The sequence below is a fragment of the Lampetra fluviatilis genome, chromosome 49 (assembly GCF_964198595.1).
Source record: "Lampetra fluviatilis chromosome 49, kcLamFluv1.1, whole genome shotgun sequence".
Lineage (NCBI taxonomy): Eukaryota > Metazoa > Chordata > Hyperoartia > Petromyzontiformes > Petromyzontidae > Lampetra > Lampetra fluviatilis.
In genome coordinates this window covers 8,034,050-8,055,276 of record NC_136323.1, presented here as the reverse complement: position 1 = coordinate 8,055,276, position 21,227 = coordinate 8,034,050, and the positions used below count along the sequence as shown (strand labels likewise).

General features: G+C 44.4%; 1 protein-coding gene across 5 annotated transcripts in view; it reads right to left on the bottom strand.

The window, feature by feature from the left end:
• LOC144948507 (netrin-G2-like) overlaps positions 1-19,908 on the bottom strand; it is a 176,538-nt gene extending 156,630 nt beyond the window's left edge. For 3 of the 5 annotated variants that reach the window (XM_078878047.1, XM_078878045.1, XM_078878046.1), the window contains exon 1: positions 19,746-19,908. The gene's annotated coding sequence lies outside the window, so the exon portion shown is untranslated. Of the gene's footprint in view, positions 1-19,740 lie in introns of all 5 variants that reach the window. The other 2 variants (XM_078878048.1, XM_078878051.1) reach the window with 2 other exon arrangements.
• Between the last annotated feature and the right edge of the window lie 1,319 nt (positions 19,909-21,227).

The following is a 21,227-nucleotide window of genomic DNA, read 5'->3' as shown; positions in this document are numbered from 1 at the left end:
AACATAATAAAATAATCACTCCGACTACACAATCCGCAAAGCCATCACTCCAACCATCAAGAAGGATCCTGTTGAGGAGCCTTTCAAAACCATCACCTTACCCTACATTGCTGGGGTCACAAAATGATCTCCAAAATCCTGATAAAACACAAGATCCAGGTCCGATTCAACACAGTACATAAAATCCGTGATCTGGTCCCGTCTGTAAAAGATGTGGTTCCAGACATACAGTACCCTGGCGTCTACAAACTAAGTTGCCTCTGTGGTAGCAGTTACATTGGAGAAACCAAACGACATGTCTCGGACCGCATCCGTGAACATAAAGCAGACTTGAAACATGGTAGGACAAACACCTTAGCCGTGGCAGATCACTGTTACAATTCAGTGGGCTCACATGATATTGACTTCTCCAAGACAGAGGTTCTCTGCAAGCCATCTGGCTACCATGAGAGATTCGTTCATGAGGCGATCCACATATACAAACACAGAGACAATTTCAACCGAGAAGATGGATTCTGGCTCAGCAATCATTGGAAAAACGTAATAAACCATTTCGGATCTTAACTGATTGTGTTCACGTTTACGGTGACTTTCAGACCGCAGTCCACTCACTGGCATTGACTATTTATCTTGTATTCTCCGCAGGGAATGGATTCTTTGCTCCGCTGCAAGTCTCCTATCACCACTCTCCCATTGACATATTTCGTTGCTTCCTCTTAGTATCTTTCACGCGACGGTCAATGGTATAGTGTATAGCGGATTGTATAATAATAAATAGTATAAAATTGTAATGTTTAATACAATGTACAAAGTAATATATAGTATCGTAATTGTATAGTGAATCTTAATTTTAGAACTTTCGTGACTGCAGGAATTATTATTTGTTTCTTTCGGTTAAGTCACGTCTAAAGATAAAATAATAAATTATTTAATTTAATTTATTATTTTATCTTTAGACGTGACTTAACTGTATAGTGAATATACAGCAGTGTGATATACAGTAGGCTGGGTAGAATAATACATTGTGTAATATTACAATGTATAAGGTATAGGGTGGTGTATAGTAATACAGTATGTAATTTAATGTTGGGTTTGTCCATGGCAGTATATAGTACGGTGTAGACCCGTGTGATGTAAGAGAATAAAGTTTAGCTGGAAGCATATTATATTTTTTGCGACATAGAATTGTAATGTATTACTTACTGTTAGTAGCTCAGCTTATTGGAGAGTATATTTAGTATACTGATGATACTATGTAATTTATACTTTAGTTGTTAACGTGGTGGTTTAGTTACTGCAGCTACATACTATTAACATTCCTTCCCTTAATTAATGTTACCCCTATCCCCTCCCTTTGATGCTGCTAATCCTGCATAATGCACGGGCATAATATGACTTTAAACCGCCCGACAAACCTCCTACGCATTTCACAAGTAGTACTAATCGCATATCTGCATTTCCCATAAATATGCTAAATTCCTCTTGATATGCAAATTATTTTGTCAAGGCTCACTTCCCCCCCTCCATCCCAGCTTAAATAGACGCTCCAAGCCTGGGGTGTGTCATTCAGACTCTTTCTTCTCGACAGACCTGTTCTCCACCTGAGGACGGCTGCTTGCGTTGTGGCTGAAACGTCGTGAGAATTATTTTATAATGTTTTATTGTTATTATTTTATTATTTCTATTCTACGTGACTTTACCGAAAGAACCAAGAAGAGAAATAAAAATACTGTATCTTATTGACAAAATATGTAAAAATAATAATAATCAAAGTGCTCATTAAATAGATATTACTCAAGAAATGAATGCTTTGAAATATGGTGTTCAGAGCGATCGATGGCGTTGATGTTATATGACGTCATAATTATCTGTTCAAATTAATTACTCGATCAATTTAGTGTAACTGACAGCTCGTGCTTGATAAGTGTTAAAGATTGTCATGCTGCAATGATTAGAAACCCGATGGCAGACTAATGATGAGTGAGCTGCAGCTGGATAACTGTTAAGTAATTTATTGGTAAAGAAACACGTTACAATATGCCAATTACCACTTTTTTTGTTAATTTTTGTTTTATTTATGTCAGTATGATTGAGGTTGTTTGCATTGTAAGCATTGTAGATTTTTAGAGTGACAAAGAGTAGAACTATGGCAGGCTTATGGAGAGTGAACTACAGCTGAGGACACTTTAAGTCATCTTCAGTCCTACTGGAAGTCCTGAGCATCACAACACACAATTCAGTAAAATTGTGAAATACAATTACAGTACAACGTTTTGGATTAATGATATCGCGTGATGTTCTTCATGTTGTGAAAATTCGTGTCGTACCACATCGTGAAGAATGATATCGTGGCAAGCCTTCTGCAAGCCTACGACCGAGCTGCATACATCACTGGGGAGCAGGAGCTATGCCAACCGATACCAATCAATGGACTTGTACTGGTAGGAACCTCCTGGTTACACCAGCCCACAGGGGATTATTGTGTCCGTCCGTCCGTCGTGCATCCAAAAATGGGAGGGGTGGGGCTAGGTGGAGAGGGGAGGGTGGTTAGGGGCTGGGTGGGGAGGGGAGGGTGGGGAGGGGCTGGGTGGGGAGGGTGGGGCTGGGTGGGGGGTGGGAGGGGTGGGGCTGGGTGGGGAGGGGCAGGTCACCCCGTGGTGCCCTTATAAAACTCAACGTTTAACCTACTCACGCCGGCTTGTGCCCGCCCTCACAGTCGGGCATATTTGCGGAATACGCCACGCCGCCGTTGACCCTGGCCATTTACAGAGCAACCCAACGTCCCTACCAGCTCCCTCCGCAGGAATGTGTTTATACCCTTCTCTCTGCGAGACTCTGCCTCTTACTGAACCAAGTGTGAGTGATCACTTTTCACTTTGAGTTGCTTGTGCTGTGATCTTATGTAATACAAAGTATAAGAAAGAAATGTCAACTTCTTTGACCATTTTTTCCAACAATATAATCAGTAATTGGGCTTGAGCCATTGTTTAATCAAAGACTTGCAGCTCCCATGCACTCCTTTTGCATCCGTGAGTCACACAGGCTCGGCTATTGTATTATTGATAAGAGAGATTTCAGTTAGCGAAGTTAATAATTGAGCATCCTTAAGGTTTATGAAATGCCGAGAGTGAAAACAAACGCCACGCTGTATTTAAGCACAGAATACAAGCAATTTTTTTGTACACTGTACTTCATATGTGCGACCAGACACAAACGGTGAGGTCCACCTCTGTCGCCAGACCTGAGGCAATGCTGGAAACTCGACATTCTAACAGTTTGTCTTATATATGTGTGTGGATAGACATGTGGCGTATGGGGAGCGGTAGTGTAGAGGTTAGTGCGCTGTGCTGCAAACCTGGCGACCCGAGGTCGATTCCCGCTCACGGCCAGCATCGGTGACAATTATCTGAACCGGTTCTGGGCGTCCCCTAGGTCGACTCAGCCTCAAGCTAGTACCTGGTGCGGTCTGTAAAAACATCGCCACTGGGGAGACAAAGGCGGCTGGGCGTGGTGCTAGCCACCCCAACCCCCTCGTGCGCCGTTCTGGCCATCATAGGAACTTGCTGACAGCACTTGTCCCTCCAGTCTGTTAAGGCTATACGGGAGAACTTTGTCTTTTGGAATATGTAAGTGAAAGTGGAAACTTGGAAGCGAATCAGTATAGAGCCTGGATAGTACTTGGACAGGCGACCACGTACACCATTGTTATAGGCTGCATACGTTTGTTAAGAGTAACAAATCAGTGTAGAAAATACATCTTTGCACGAAAATTTAATATACACACGTGGGTTTTAAAAATTCGTTTAAAAACACACGTGTGTATATTACATTTTCTGAAATCGCATTCGTGGTTGCTTAATAACAAAAATAATGATGTCTCTAACAGGATATTTTAACCGAAATTAGGTGCAATGGATATTCAGCGCAATCGTTCTGTAGGGGTGTTACGGAGGGGCTGTATACATAGGATCACACGGGAAACAAACACAGTGGGCGGGGCTTCGTGAGTGCACGGGGAGGTGCTCTCAACGACGTCCGCACAGGGCAGCCTGGGGGGGGGCTGGCCCCACCCCTCAGCGAGGGGTTTTGGTATAAAAGGGGATGAGCCGGAGAGCTCGGGGTAGAATGTTAAAGCTAAACCAGTGAAGACCGAAGATCGTCTAGCTAGAGCCCTGGACTCCCCTGGGTCGCCGCCCTTGTCAGGGCCGCGCAGGACCGAGCCAGCGGCGTGGTCCCGAGAACCAGAGCTAGTGCTCTGGGACTCCGGGTACCGTAGCCCGACTTACCAGTGTCGGGCCAGACAGCCTCCCCTAGCCCGTTAGTGGAGGACTAGGAGGTAGGTCAGAGATAGCTAGCAGTGTATTCCCAGCTAGCGGGTGAGGGGGCCGATACCCCCTCCAGTGTTGTATGTCCGCGGTTGTGACAACTGTTGCGGAATAAATACGTGTGCCTCAACCCCGGCGTCCAAGAGTCCTCAACGATATTACAGTTCTATGCGTGACGGGACCCATATTTGAAGTAATATTGAGTAGATTTCAAACTTTGGAACTTGATGAAGGAGAAAGGTGCAGCCCTACAATTGCTTTGCGCACGCTACTGCTGGCCGAAGGTCCTCCGACTACACTACAGAGAACGCTAGGTACCCTTTCTCGAGGAAATGTTGGCCTGCTCTTCCATGCTGAACAGGTGGGAGCACCCACTCATTACCCCACCGCATAAGAAACGTTCCCCATTGTTACAACCGTCGGCCGCAGAGAAATCTAAAGGAGAAAATAAACCCCAAATGGATCACACGGAATTTGTTTTTATTCAGCTCTTGCAGCTGTGAGCGTAACAAAATAAATCCCTTGTTCAAATTCCTTTGCAGGGAGCACGGCTGAGATGCAAAGACTGTTCAACCTCTGTTCCAGCAAGTGGTGTGAGGTTACGTTGGGTCACGTGTCATTAACATGTGTAAATCAGCCATTAATCATTAATTTTTTAAAGGTAATCCGTGATTTAATGTCATGTCTACATTATTTTAATAAGGCGCTTTCGTAACATTTACTTGCGCATCAACTGAAGGAACAAAACATGTTGACTCAGCGGCAAACAAAACCGCATATGAAGTTAATTAGTCTTGGTACAGTACGTGATTTTGTTGTTTATTGTATTTATATTTTACTTTATCAATTACAGCGGTCGACTTTCCATCCACACATCAACACAGTGACTTGTTTTCTTAGCTGTACCTATTTGGGTTATTTTTTCCCCCCCGTTGCTCGGTGGAGGAATGTGTGCAAGAAAATATCGATGATGGACGAGTGAAGGATTCACGTGCAGAGATGGCAATACCTCAATATGAGGCCCCCACCTATGTATGTATGTATGCATGTTGAAATTATTTCACAACGTACATAGCCAACCGTGCTAATCCAAGGTGCGGGGGGGGGGGCAACAAATTTAACACAAATAGTAGTTCTAAAGAAATGCATTTTCAATCTATACTTAAAAGTGCATAGCTCCAGTGGCTTCCTTCCCAACGTTGGAGTCTGGTGGGACCTCAATATGAGCCCCACGTGACAACCTGGCAGGACCTCAATATGAGCCCCACGTGGGAGCCTGGTGGGACCTCAATATGAGCCCCACGTGGGGGCCTGGTGGGACCTCAATATGAGCTCCACGTGGGAGCCTGGTGGGACCTCGATATGAGCCCCACGTGGGGGCCTGGTGGGACCTCAATATGAGCCCCACGTGGGAGCCTGGTGGGACCTCAATATGAGCCCCACGTGGGAGCCTGGTGGGACCTCAATATGAGCCCCACGTGGGGGCCTGGTGGGACCTCAATATGAACTCCACGTGGGAGCCTGGTGGGACCTCGATATGAGCCCAACGTGGGAGCCTGGTGGGACCTCAATATGAGCCCCACGTGACAACCTGGCAGGACCTCAATATGAGCCCCACGTGGGAGCCTGGCAGGACCTCGATATGAGCCCCGCGTTGGAGCCTGACAGGACCTCGATATGAGCCCCACGTGGGAGCCTGGTGGGACCTTGATATGAGCCCCACGTGGGAGCCTGGCAGGACCTCAATATGAGCCCCACGTGGGAGTCTGGTGAAACCTTAATATGAGCCCCACGTGGGAGCCTGGCAGGACCTCGATATGAGCCCCACGTGGAAGTCTGGTGGGACCTCAATATGAGCCCCACGTTGCAGCCTGGTGGGACCTCGATATGAGCCCCACGTGGGAGTCTGGTGGGACCTTGATATGAGCCCCACGTGAGAGCCTGGCAGGACCTCGATATGAGCCCCACGTGGGAGTCTGGTGGGACCTCAATATGAGCCCCACGTGGGAGTCTGGCAGGAGCCCACGTGGGAGGCCTCACCTGGTATCACTGTGAGCAACCGCCCTCTGTCATATAACCTTGAAGCCCAATTCGGAGCTCCCCCACATCAAGCCAGGGTGAAGCCCTTTTGAACTTATGGCTTCTGAGCCCACAGAAAAGCCTCTGCCCGCCGCTCTCTGCCCCAGCTCTGCTGCTCGTTTGAACTTCTCCTCGCTGTGAAATGATGGCAGTCCACAATGCAGTAGGCAACAATGACATTCGTCATGCAGGGCCCATGTATGATGGGGGTAGCCAGGATCCGTGTATGTTTGTGTTTGGGCTACTTTTAAAAATAATATTATTGTGCTTATTATGATTATTATCGTAATTGTTATCTTTATGCATTCATGTGGATATGAATGTGAATGATATGCGTCTTGTGATGGCTTTGTTTGTTTTGTTTTGAATTCGTGGCGTATGTATAATTTTATATTCACGTTGCCCGTGTCTTGTGAAATGTCACCGTGTGAATAACACATGGAATAATTGATATTCTGTTCACAAAAATTACATTTGATTATCAAAACACGTTTTTGTTTTTTTATGATGTAATGATATGGGTTGTGTGTATTTATATACAGAGGTGGATGTGTGAAAATGTTAACGTCTGTAGATAATGACATTTACACTGTGCACAAATACTACACTGGGTGTGGACAGTCAATTGGTCTTCAGGATGGATAGGCAGCATTGTACTGTCTACATGTATACACATATCACATGCAGATTCTATCGCTACGTTATGCGCAATATTAATTACAACTGGAAGGTAAATCCGACATCTGTACGTTTAAGAAGTTCAGAATGCAGACCAAAATACTGCTGAGATATATAGCAAAGCACTCAAAACCTCACGATCCAACGATTAAAAGCAGATTGCACGATTGAGACAAGAAAAATCTCCTTCAGCTTAAACAACAAGCTTCACAAGCACAACATGTTTTGATAAGCACAGAAGACATCTGCGTGTGTGCAATTAATCAAAATTTCTGACCATCTGTGCAAACCATCATTATGTTCGAGACATAATTAAAGTATTCACTGATCAAAGGGACCCTGTCAACACGCGGTTGTGCTATTGTTGAGGCATGGCAATGCACGTCTGCATCTGGCGATAGTTGGCATCTTTTAACCACTCCGATAATGTCGGTCGAAGCGGCATGGAAATTGCTGCCTATTGTAGTTTTTTTGCACTCTACAATTTTCCGTATCCTCATTTAACGTTGCACTGTTTTCCCTCAGATGTATGTCGTTCTCGATACGGGCATTCTGAGCAATGACGTTGACTTTGATTTTGATTTCTGAGCATTATTGTGGAACTCTAAGAATCGTAAAGGTGGCTTGGTCTGGCATACGTTTAAAAAATATATTATGAGATAGGGTTAAGTTCTTATCTGTTACCTTAAATCAACTTTACAAATTAAGAACAGGCAGTTCTCGACTTACGAACGCACGACTTATGAACACCTGTACTTACGAACCAGCTTCCATAATATAAAAAAAATTACATTGACTTCAATTGCGAATTCACACTTGCAACCTAATTTGTTCAGAGAAGCGATCCTCCGCGGGATGTAACGAGTGTAACGATGCTTCCCTTCCTGTTCATGTTGACCCGGAACACGATTCATAACACTGACCGTACGGGCATTCAAATACAGTGCATTGTTGTGTTCCGACTTACGAACCGTTCCACTTACAAATTGGTAATGTTGGTGGTGCTTTGGAAATATTTACACCTCGTGCCCGGTGAACTGTCTCTGAAATGTAGTTGGAACACAAATGCCATTTTAATTATGAATCACGGAGACTGGTGGTAAATTAGACATCAATTGGGAAGATTCTGCCTCGGTTCTTCTATTCACTTTCGCAAATGTCAGCTTTAGATTGTGTAAAGTTAGATGGCAATTCGATCATTCGAAAACCCGAAGATATTTCCTCGACTTAAAAATGTGTCCCCGAATGGCTATTCATTGGCTCTAGGTACGGCCCAAAAATAAAGATATCTCATTGTGTTTTGTTTTTATTTTCTTAGGGGGTTGGCTTCCGGGGAAATGGCAGAGCAATTACAGTTCAAATTGCAGTTGTATCCGTCAATGCTTGTGTTACACGTAACGTTGTGCACACATAATGTCTGTTGCCTTTGTGTTATTTTACAACTCGGGTTGTCTGTTTGAGCAGATCTCACTTGCTAAGTTGTGCACAGCTCATCATTTTCATGATTAAAAAAAAATATTTTACATACATTTTAAAAATGCTGAGGCTTACTTTTTTGGATTGGCTTGTTAGCTTTATCATTCAATAAAATAAGGTACTGGAATATTGCATACAAGCATTTGCAAGTGGAGATTTACAGTCCTTTTGCCAATCCACCACTGAATGAGGGCCTCATCAACACGCCGTGCTGCTTAATTAACCAACCTTTATCGCACTGATTGGTGCGGATTTGTGAATATGGCAAGCGTAAATGTGGGAGCATAGAAGTATAATACAATGATTGCTTTTTTATGCACTTCCATCCACTGCCCACCACATAGCCCATTGCCCATAGCACCTGCCATGCAAGGTGGCCGCCCATCCAAGCATTATCCAGGCTCCAGTCTGCTTAGCTTCCGAGATCTGACAAAGTTGGGCGCATTACAGGTGATGTCCGTCATAGGTTTCATTACAGTATACCCTTATAGCAAAATATATTCGTAATTTATGATGCTTGTAAAGTCTGGGAGAAATTGAATGATATGGCTATTCTATCTGTAATATGCATATAAAACAGTCTGCCTGTTTGATATATTGCTTACATTGCTGACTCTCTCTAAGCTATTGCATCTCTTGTTTACGTTGTGTTCCGCAGTTTTGAACGTTTTATTAAGAAAGGCCTCTTTTGCCGAGTCAGCCAACAGTCGAGGAATGTCATCTGTTATTGATTCGTGGATAAAACATCACCACATCTGAAACAATTGAAGTGCGTGCTCGAATTAAACAAGAATAACAAGAGTAGCCAAATGGTCATATAAGAATATATGAGACAAACGAAATGCTCTGAAGCGATGTATTAATAATACAAATGCAGTACATGAAGCAAATATTTATTTATTTGTAAAATTGTTGTAAAGGTGCGGCCCTGCAACTGCTTGCTCCTGCCAGTGCTGGTGGAAGGGCCTCCACGAGAGGGAGCTCGCGAGAGCCCCTTTGGAAGAACGTTCTGACCTGCCCCTAACGCGCCTAACGTCTTGACCCGCCCCTACTGGACATCTGTGAAAAATAAGCTTTATAGCTCATCGGATTCCTCCAGTAGAAATACTTTGATTCTGATATTTTTGCCCTACTCTTCCATTATGCCCGTCACCTTCGAAGAGGTGGGGGTACCCACAATATACCGTACCACACCTGACCTAACTAGCGGTTCTACTGCATGGTGGAAGCGATTCATGCTGTTGGGTGGACAGAATAGAACTAGCGACCTCTGGATTGCAGTTCGAGTGTATGTATGTACGTACCTATGTATGTTAAACTTATTTCGCACCGTACATAGTAGACCGTGCTAATCGGAGGTGCCGGGGGAAGGACAACAGCTAAACCCGAAAAATAACTTTAAAATAAATTAGTTTTCAATCTAGATTGAAAAGTGCATAGGTCCAGTGGCTTCCTAATATTGGAAGGAATCGTGCTAACGATTACACCACGGCAACATCCATGACAGCAAATCTGATTTAAAAAATCTAGTAGACTGTAGCCACACGTGAATACACACACACACATATATACAGCACTGTTTGTATATATTCTATTAAATTGGTACAGGGCCTGTGTCCAATGCTTGGGCCTGTCTGCTCACGCTGCGCCGCTTGAGTGATACAGTGTGCGGTGCCATCCCACAGGGAGGATGGGTCAGAGGTTGGCGCGCGAAAGAGTTCGGCAAAGTGTGATTGTGAGAACTGTGACGAAGAAACCACGGCAGCAGAGCACGGGCCGCCTTGGAAGGGGTGGGGGGGGAGAACAAGAAATCGCTGAGGTTACCATGAGAACACAGCGAGCCATGGTGAATGTGGTCCATCCCAGCGGTGGTCGTTCGTTATGAATGACACAGGTCAAGGCACTGTAACTGGGGTGCCACGGTGGCTCGGAGATGTTAACTACCTCGCCTGGTAGACAGGAGGTCGTGGGTTCGATCCCGACCCTGGGTACCTGTTTGTTTATTTGGAGTTTGCATGTTCTCCCCGTGGTCGCGTGGATTTTTCTCAGGGTCCTCCGGTTTTTCCCTCCACATTTAGAAACATGCGTTGGGAGTATTTGGCTGCGATACATTTCCACGTGAGCCACTTCGTTGAGCTATCATTTGTGTCCAGATCGCTTCTGAAAAATAGATATATTGCTCAGGGGGCCTTACCTGCTTAAAATGAAAATGGAAGTAAAAATAATTAGTCGTTTATTAAATGCCCTAATAATTAAGGCTGGAGTTTTATCTTCAATAAAAACTCAACAGTGCTGCCACGAGACTAAAGGACGTCAACTATCGTGAAATTTGTGGCCTAGGCGGTATATAGAGTTGCTGCGTGATTTTTTTCCAAAAGCCCGGTTAATAAGAATAGTTGTAATTCGATAATGCGTATGTAGGTATGCATGTGTGTGTGCATATGTTTGTAGATGAGACGAAAATATGTTGAAACGTATATTCGTGTAAATTCTGTGCTACGACTAGCACTGTACATTGCTATATAAAACGTTACTATTTTATTCACCTGGTGAAGTCCACTGAGCTATGAGCTCTTTTTTAGAAGTGACCTGGCCACACATGATAGTTCATTGAAGTGTCTTTATCACCATATGTGAAAATTTATAGTCGCAGCCAAATCATCTAAACACATGCTTCTAAATGTGGAGGGAAAAACTGGAGATTCTAGATTTGAAGCTTTCTTGACTGCAACGATTCATACTCTTAGGTTTTGTCGGTAAAGTCAAGTAGGTAAAAATAAATAATAAAAATAAAATAATAGAAATAATAATAGAAATACAATTATAACTCACGACGTTTCGGAGGCAACACAAGTCTCCGTCATCAGGTGGGACCGTCACAGCTAGATTTAAGACCAGCGTCTCGAGAAGCTGTGACTTCTTGTCTCGTTTTCTGTTAAAAACTCTCACAGATAGGTGGAATTCCTCCCCGTAGAGGCTATTCATTCTAGATTTGAAGCTTTCGTGACTGCAAGGATTCATACTCTTAGGTTTTTTCGGTAAAGTCACGTAGGTAAAAATAAATTATAAAATGTTGCCTCCGCAACGTCGTGATTTATAATTGTATTTCTATTATTTTATTTCTATTATTTATTTTTACGTACGTGACTTTACCGAAAAAACCTAAGAGTATAAAAACTGGAGAACCTGGAGAGAAATCCATCATCAGGGGTTGGGATCGATGGCCACGACCTCTTGCATGCCAGGCGAGGGAGATAACATCACGGCCACCGTGGAGTGGTGGGTTGTTAAATAGAAGCACTGTAACAGTATTATCTCGAGGGGATCGCTTGTGATTAAATTAATCAGTGCAATTAGTTTCGTTCATTGCTGGTTCATTGTTGGATATGCCGATTGTACAAAGAGATACTTAAATGAACATTAGACAGTCCCAAAAATAAAATGTCTAATTACTCCTCCCTGAGTGGCAGGACATGAACCAAACACTTCTCACCGTCTGATTCACCTTGACTTTGTTTTACACCCTTGGCTATTTTGCCACAGTCCACAAAACATTATTACATTCTGAACGGATGCCTTATTCTCTGTCCCCCTGCTACAGCAGAGGTGTAGGGAATTTCAACAAGACCTACATCTCTGCTTTATTGACCTGGTCAAGGCCTATGATGCCATCAATAGGCCAGGTCTCTGGATTATTCTTTATGCGTTCGGGGTCCTTGACCCACTGCTCACAATCATTAAGGATCTTCATGACGGTGGGCAAGCCCGGGTAACACTGCGTGGACGGCAGTCAGAGCCATTCCCTTTTCACCTTGGGGTATGACAGGGATGTCCTCTGGCTCCTACAGCCACCCTAGAACAACAGCGGAGGGCAGAGGAGTGACGTTCCCAACAACGAGCGGAGCGCCGCGTGGATAAAACGCAGGAAGTTGACAAAGCAGGGAGCACAGGTTGTGCATCTGCCAGTCATCTCAGGCAGACAACCCATGGCACCTGGGTCTGTCCTGTGACCTCTTGTAAGCGAACCTTCAGCACTTCACATGGCCTCAAAGTGCACTTAACCTGATAAAAGTACTCTGGTAAAATCACCGTTAATGGATAATTGCGACCCTTGCCGTGTGTGCGTGTGTGTATGTATGTGAACCAGTACGTGTATGTGTTTAGAGGATAAGTGCTATATTGGTTTGTACCCTGTATTTAGTTTGTTGCCTTTCCCCCGCACCTCCGATTCGCACAGTTGGCTATGTGCGGTTCAAAATAAGTTCAACATACATACGTACATCACAATCATTGTGACACAGATTCAATTCTTCGTCAGTTATGCCACCAGTTTTCTGGGCATTCACTAGATTGACTCAGCCTTAAACAATGCCTGTTGTGGGTGAGTCAAGAGCAGCGCTGGGGAGACAGACGTGGCTGCATGGGAAGGAGGCTATGATGCTCACACCAGCACCACATTGTGTGCTGTGCTGAGCCGAGTTTGTACTCAATGATTTCGATAGCATGACACTTGCCTTCTCGAAAAACAGCGGCCCTGGATCGTTAGACAAGGGATATTTACTCTGCGCCACAAACGTTTGAAGGGGCATCATGGTGGCGAGGTGTTAATTCCCTCGCCTGGTATACAGGAGGTCGTGGTTTTGATCCCGACCCTGACTGACTGCGTTTATAATCAACGTGCGTTTAGACTCTTTGGCTGTTATAAATGTCCACGTGATGAGCCAAATGCGTCGAGCTAACATATGTGGCCAGGTCGCTTCTGAAAATGAGCTATATAGCTCAGTGGCCAATACCTGGTAAAATAAAAAATAGTTTCGTTTATAGTTTGTTCCCCAGAGCCCGTTTTACATTGCATTCTTGTCCTTTGAGTTAAGTCATTTAGATGTGAGTGTGGGTAATTTGCCTTCAAATTCATGAACGTTATGAATCCATGTTAAATTGTTTTGTCTTGCAGTATTTATTGAACACTGACGTCTGTCTACTCACAGACGTTTGTGTTCAATAACACATTCCTGCGGAGGGAGCTGGTAGGAACGTCGGGTTGCTCGGTCAATGGCCAGGGTCAACGGCGGCGTGGTGTATTCCGCAAATATGCCCGACTGTGAGGGCGGGCACAAGCCGGCGTGAGTAGGTTAAACGTTGAGTTTTATAAGGGCACCACGGGGTGACCAGCCCCTCCCCACCCAGCCCCACCCAGCCCCTCCCCACCCTCTCCACCCAGCCCCACCCTCCCCACCCAGCCCCTCCCCACCCTCCCCTTCCCACCCAGCCCCTCCCTCCCCACCCAGCCCCTCCCTGCACGACGGACGGACGGATACAATAATCCCGTGTGGGCTGGTGTAACCAGGAGGTTCCTACCAGTATTACTGTGGAGTACATGTTTTATGAATACACGTAGATCACAAAGTAGAGCTGTACAGCTCAACACATGCTCACGAAACACATCTTAGTATTTCGTTACTCAGAATTCGTAATGTGTTTAAACCAATGATGTTAATATTATTTGCAAGGATTTACAATCCTTTTTCAATTCCTTGCTGGATGAAGGCCTCCCCATACACCGTTCTGGCCATGCACCGCTCTGTAAACCGAGATCCGATTAGCACGGTTGGTTACGTGCAGTACGTCCATGCAGGTCACACTGGTAATCTTATCTGGTCATTCTCCCCACCCCCTTCCCACTTTCACTCATCCATGGTGATGTATGGCCAAGACACCCCGGGCTGGTGGAAGGGCGTCCACTGGAGAGAGTTCTAGAGAGTTTATCTAAAAGAGGGCAGATATTTTGGCCGGCTCTTCGAAGCTGGCCCGATGCCAGGGAAGAGGTGGGAGTCTCCACACTCGAGATATAGAATTGGCTGTTCGGAAAACTACGTGGGCTTGGACAAAAAACATCTCTCGAATCGATGACGGCCAATGGATGAGACTTTTGATGGAATGACAGCCAGTGGAGAGAGAACGTGACCAAGAATTTGACGACCACAGATGTGGAGTGATGACATCGGTTTATGGGCAGGGCATAGATTTTGGCTTTGCAGGACCATTAGGGATGGCCACTGTGTGGGCAGGCCTTCATCCAGCAGTGAGAAGACAATGACTGATGATGATGAAAATGAGTTACTTTAGACTGTACACGTGCCTTGGTTACATTGAAATTTGTTGTTGAATTATTAATACTTTCCAGTGACCCGTAACTTTGCATTATGAAAACAGACGCGAAATATCACTGGAGATGCATTATTCACTTTGGTGCACATTTTTGAGCCGGCTCTCTTATACTGTTTATTTAATAAATCAAATACTTATTTTATTCAATAAACCAAATACTTATTTTCGAAACCATATTTGAAAAAGGCATCACATGTTTGGTCCAGATTAATTACAGTGCGGCTTTGTTTATTGTTGATTGAGCGTAGTGGATAGGGATTCGGCAACGTGGAATTAGGAATCCAATTTTCTTTTAATTCTCTCACACATGAGAATCTATTTTTTCCAATTGTAATTCTGATTGCAAGGTGCTTTTAGGGGTCCCTGCAGCAGATGGGGCGGGCAATATCCATGTTAACTTACACGATTGTTTGTTGTTGAGTTTAAACTGGAGAACATGCACAGGTTTCTCCGAGGCAAGTCTATTCAGCCCGAACCTCACATTTCTGTGCAACAGTATATGTTTTCTTCTTCAATTTAAATCGTAAAAAAAACACACCAACTTACAGATGTATATGGCTTATTACATCGCAGAATCATGAGAGGTGGTGGCGGCTCAGAAAAGCCTCCGTCCAGCAGTGAATCGACCATGGCTGATGATTGATGATGATAAAGGTGCAAGTAATGTGTTTGCAGAAGTAAATGATTTCGAAATAAGTGACAGACTTCGTAATTCAAACTTTATTGTCGGGGACTCTCCATGGTCTAACACTGCCCTTGAAACCCTGGCTCCAGCTAAGTGGCCGTGTGGCTTTGGAGGCTCATGTTGAATTATATCACTGGGGGCTTATGAGCGCCTGGGTTCGAATCCAGGCAACCACTTGTGATTAAACAGGTTCTCAAGTAATGCGAACTGGTTGCCTCAGTTCAGTCAAAACCTATCTCACTTCTGATGGGTAAAAATTCGTGACATTTGGTGAAACACACTTTAATTAACCCTTTCCCGTTTCCGAGACGTCTGCAAATTTACAGGGTGTGGTTTGTCCCGCTCACCGCTGAATCTTCGAATGCGCGAGTGGTTTGCCGTTGATTTTATTTAGAAAGGCGTAGTAGCGCCGTTGTTTTTAAAGACATTGTTACTCACCGCGGAGAATCCCAGCGACACAACCTCAACTCTACGATAGCCGGCGCCAAACTGTTTCGCATGCCCTCCTGCATGGCCTCGTGGGAGTCTAAGTACCGAAAAAGTTAATTTGTATTATTTTTTCTTCTGGTTCCATTCCGACGAACACATACGTCGTCGGAACAGCATTGGAAGAAAATGTGATGGCCTACACGTACGTCATCAGAACTGGAAAGGGTTAATGCAGCATGAGTGGGCAATATGTGGTGTTCGGTCCTCTTCCTTTCCCTCCTATCAGTTCAAGAGTGACAGGGAGGCCGAATGACTTCTCTCCAACTTTCTTCTTTACAGGCTTGGTTGCTTAAGTGTCAGTGTTGGGGCAAGAGACCTCTATACTAGTTACTCCAGAGGTAGTTATGTGGTGGTGTTATCTTCCACGGCCACTCCCTGGCATGACGTTATACGCTACGTTCTGCAGGATTGCCATAGTGGCAAGTGTCCCTGTCGCTTCTCTGAGCAAGTTGCCGAATTAGTATTTTGTTTTACAAACAACCTATTCTTAGATCATATCTAGCTTCAAATAGGCGAATACTCCTCAGAACTGGATGTAAGAGAACATTTACGACGAAAAATGTTCTTTATGTTTCTCAAAATGCACGCGAAATAAAATGAACAAATTTTAAACAACGGTGCGTTTGGCAGCACTCTGCAGCCGATAGCATCAGACGTTCATAATTTGTATGTTGCGGTTGCACCCGACTTAAGAGCCGCATGGCTCACAGTGCTGAACCTAATTAATGAAACTTGAAACTTGAACTTACTGACGAGCCTTTGTTGGCGGCTTTCACGATTTGGCAGGGTGTTGCGTAATGACTTATTTATCTATGCAAATGGCAGAACAGCGTCGACTGTGTCAATTTTTACGAGTTAAATCAGGCTATGTTTAAAGTCGTCTGTGTCACATGTGCACGGTTTTCGTTTGGCTCTTAATCCCTTGCCGTAGTTATCTGGCGAATGAATAAATCATGCGTTTCTATGCCAGTGCAATACACGTGCTTTACAGCTGTTAACCGACGGATGTTTTGGCTACCATTATTTCTGTACTTACTCGGCATCATCATGCCGCAGTGAAATTTATAAATGAAATGTGTTGTAATTGGAGATGACTGAACACCACGGAATTTGTGTGTCAGTGATTATGCACCGCCAGGTAATCCTTAGGAGATGGCACTTTTTAAATTTAGCTGTATTAACATTTTACGCAGAATGTTGGGTTATTACAGTGCTACAGTAGCATGTACTACTCCATGGCAGTTACTCTGAGGCTTGTGAAATATACGAGGTTAGAATGAATCTAACCGAAAATGTAGAGCATAATAAATGTACAGTTCTTAGATTTTTGGTTACAAATATAAATAAAAAATTCAAATATTCCTTTTCAATTCAGTTAATTGCATTTCACAATGGAAGAAAATAATTTGTACATTAAATTATAAATCCATACGTGTTTCATAGGAGCCCTCGAAACGTTGTGTACGCATAATCATAACGCCGGTGTTTAGGTCACAGATGAACATATTGTAAAAGCTGCGCCTCAAATAATTGAAACGTCAATTTCGAAGGCATCTGAAAACACTGAATTACAGTAATAAAATCAATGGGAATATGAGTGCAAATACTCTATATGAACAGCACCCGTATAATGCTTTTCCGAAATTGCACACAAATTTCACAGTACGTTACACGGTGGGTTGAAATCAGGCGAATATGCTTTGGATCATGTGCACATTGTCATGATTATGATGCAGTGTTAACGTGCCAATGGTAATGTCTCACTGGGCACGAGAGATGGGAGAGGGAGTGGCTCGCGATCGGAATTAATGAGTTCACATCCTGGTTGGGGGAGTGGGGGGTTTAATTCAGCCCATCATCTCTTCGCAACCTGATGATGCTGGGTGTAAACACCAGCGAAACGTCGCAGCCCTGCAAATGTTGGAAGATTACTCTGCAGCAGCAGCAGCACCGGCGGTGGATCCGAAGCGGTTACGCATTTGGCACGTCCGATTCAACGTGGCACCCTCATTACTTGGCCGCGTCTGGTGGTGGAGGGTTTACGGCACACATTTTTTTTACATGAGCTCACCCAAAAGAAACCACCTGTGAATATTTTCGCAGTCGACTAATCTAAGCGCCACTTTTGTGTGAAAGTCAACAAGAGTGGCCGTCCTCTGGATCAACTCGCACCTGCGGTGGGAACGTGGAATTTCCACCACTGGCTCTGGGATGTAAATATGAGCTGGGCATCTGCAAGAAATCACTTTGACTCTTTTAGTGGTTTTTTTGTGATTCTACAATCGCATAAGAGAAGGTAGTGGAAGGCAGGTATCCGTAATAGTTTTCTTTTCCTGAGCCTGTCGTTGGCTGTGCACGTGTACTGTGGTAGTTTCTCGCGGGCTCGTGCTCAGCTGTGCACATGCACTTTTCGATTTTGGATGTTTCTTAATCCGAATGGCTCAGCTAAAACCACCAAGTTAAGCATTTTTTTTACCACTTTGACTGCCAGATACTTCGTAAGTTTCATAAATTGGTAGCACTCCAAGCAATTTTGAAAGAAAGGAAAACAAATCCAGTTAGCACTTGTATTGTGGAGGGTAAGATTGTAAATTTGTGCTGGGGGCTTTATGGCATAATTTTGTGCGTCATCCTTTACCATCACCGATGAGCAGTAGGTGATCTCATTAACGCGAGACAGTGGAAACATGGATAGCCAAGAGGCAGACGTTGTAAATCACAAACACCTTAGAATGAAGACCACAGTGTGAAAGTGTGAGATTAAAAATATAACATAAATGTTGCTGATAAATAATGACCTGGTTTTGTTAACATATGCAGTACAATACTAGCTTGCGTTCCCAGGAAACAATGGTGATTTACATAAAGCCTTAGGCTGTATTAAATTGCGTAGGAAAAATGCTTCCATTGAACTTGTGAATTAAAATTTAAGGCCATGAAATTAATAAGCCTGTGCTTAATTTGCATGTGTTTTTCTTCTTTTGAATTATGACACATCTAATGTAAGGCAATGTTTTTCACATACTCAGCATTTGCGCTTAATAGATACATACATAAGCATGCATCATAAACCCCACATGACTAACCCATTTATATTTCATATCATGTTTCCAAACAGGTTCAACATATTCTTTGCTGAATTCTGAACGAATCTATTGTCAGTCGTATGCGCATGAACACATTTAAATGAGCATTGAACACGGGATATTTCCATGTTCCCATTTATCAATGCCAGTTGGAATGGCAATCACAGTCTCTATTATGCCTTCACTTTCAAGACTGAACCTGATGTAGTAGTGACGTGGCTGCCATACAATCTTGTAAATAACAATACTATATACAATCATCACAAACTGTGCTTAAATTTAGCATATTATTGGTGAGCGTCAGAGGTTTCGGTAATTAAAACTGTACACATATTCTGCCCCTTAGGGAGTGGCTTGTTAATTGGCTTGTGCGAATAACAATTAATTTATTTATATCGCTCAATTAGCCGCAGCCACACATTTACACATTTCGGCATCTACATGGCAACTGAGGTTTCGCAAATATCCGAAGCCAACAGCACACGACGACCCCACAACTTTTTTTCTTTCCAACACGTACAGATGTCAGCGCATATGCGGCACCGTATATGCGAATTTAACCGTTGCGATCGCGTTTCACAAAGCAAACCTCCTCCACTGTGTGCTTGCGAGCGCGCGCGTTACATTAACCATCTTAGTCGCGTGCATAGCTCTCGTGCTAAACTTGAGCCAAGTGCGATGCTTCTGACGTTTCCGAGGTAGAAAAAATTCGAAGGGAAGGGGGGTGGGATGTGAAAGCGCGCGTGTTACTCACGGTACCTTTCGTGGCAAAGTGACGCTTTCGCTTGGCAGTCGGATGCTTGCGTTTTCATTGTTCAGCAAAAGCACATTCGAGTAGGAAAAGAACAACACGGTAAAATAACAACAGAATTCTCAGACTGGTGGCAAAGTTCACCCTTGGCTCGACGCTCCTGAGAGAGAGAGAGAGAGTGAGATAAGCGCCGTTCGTGAAAGTGTCAGTTGTGTCTTTTTTTCTTCTCCCCCCCCCCCCCCCGATAGAGTGGACAGACTCGAGACAGCCTTCGGGCGTAGGACGGTGCCTAAACAGCATTAATAAAAAAAAACCACATGAATATCTATTCGAGGTTTTGAAAAGGAAAAGACGTTCGAGTTAAATAACGGTGAAATGAGGGACCCTTGCCACTGATGAGGTCAGAGGACTCTTCCTCGTGCGTCTGCTGCCTTCCGTGGCAGCCACGCGTGAGTCCGCGCGCAGAATGCTCGCGGCGCGCGTCTCGACGCCGGGGAGACTTTGTAAGCTCCTCCTGTTGCCGCCCGCACCGCTCTCACGCTGCCTTTCTCTCTCAATTGCGTCCGCGGCTGCCAACCCCGCAGTCTCGCGCTCCTCTTGCAATCCAGTTTTTATTGATAAATCTTTAATCCTCCCCCCCCCGCTCCCTCTAATCCATTATTCATGGGTTTGTCCCAAAGAAGCAACCGCACGCTCCACGCGTTCTCTCAACGCTCCCCGACCCCCCCGTCCCGCCGATACCCCCCCCACCAACACCCCCTGCCCGCCGCGTCCCAATTGGCGTCGTTGTCAAAAGTGGCTGCTTGCCCCAAAAAAATGGGCATCTTTGAGAGTTGGATGACCGGCCGAGGTCATGGCTCACATGCTCGCAGCGCAGGATAGATCCTTACACGGGCCAACAGTCCTGACCCCATTGCTTTAAAGGCAGGGGCTTAAGTGTGCCCACGTGTTGAAATGCACAATGTTCGCAGAGCCGCTCAGGGGGCGTTAGTAATTTAATAGTGAAAGTCAGTGTGGAGTCGGTGAAGGTAGGATATTGGTAAGGACCGATTCGGTTATTAACGTTGGTCGTGGTTGGGAATCTAACGCAGGTTTGCCTGGTTCACCGAAAACTGCCCAAATTTGAACACAATCATTCCACGCCAAGCTATTAATACTCTACAGTATGTCCGATGTTTTTTTTCTTCTTCTGTAAATGATGCATGCTCTCATATAATGACCCATACTCATACATCCAATGGGAATGGTTTAATTCACCTGATGCCATTAATAATATTTCAACGTCATCAGCATAATCATGCATTCTCTTACCACTGCTGTGTGTCGTTGAAATATGAAATGCACCAAAATGTAATTCCATCATCATCATTCTATCCATCATCTCAAAAGCGTCGCATTTATAATAAGGTTGAGGAATCATCAAATGGGATGAACGTGCTGATGTTAACTTTTACAGTTGCAGCACAGTGACAGAAAAGAGCGATCAATAT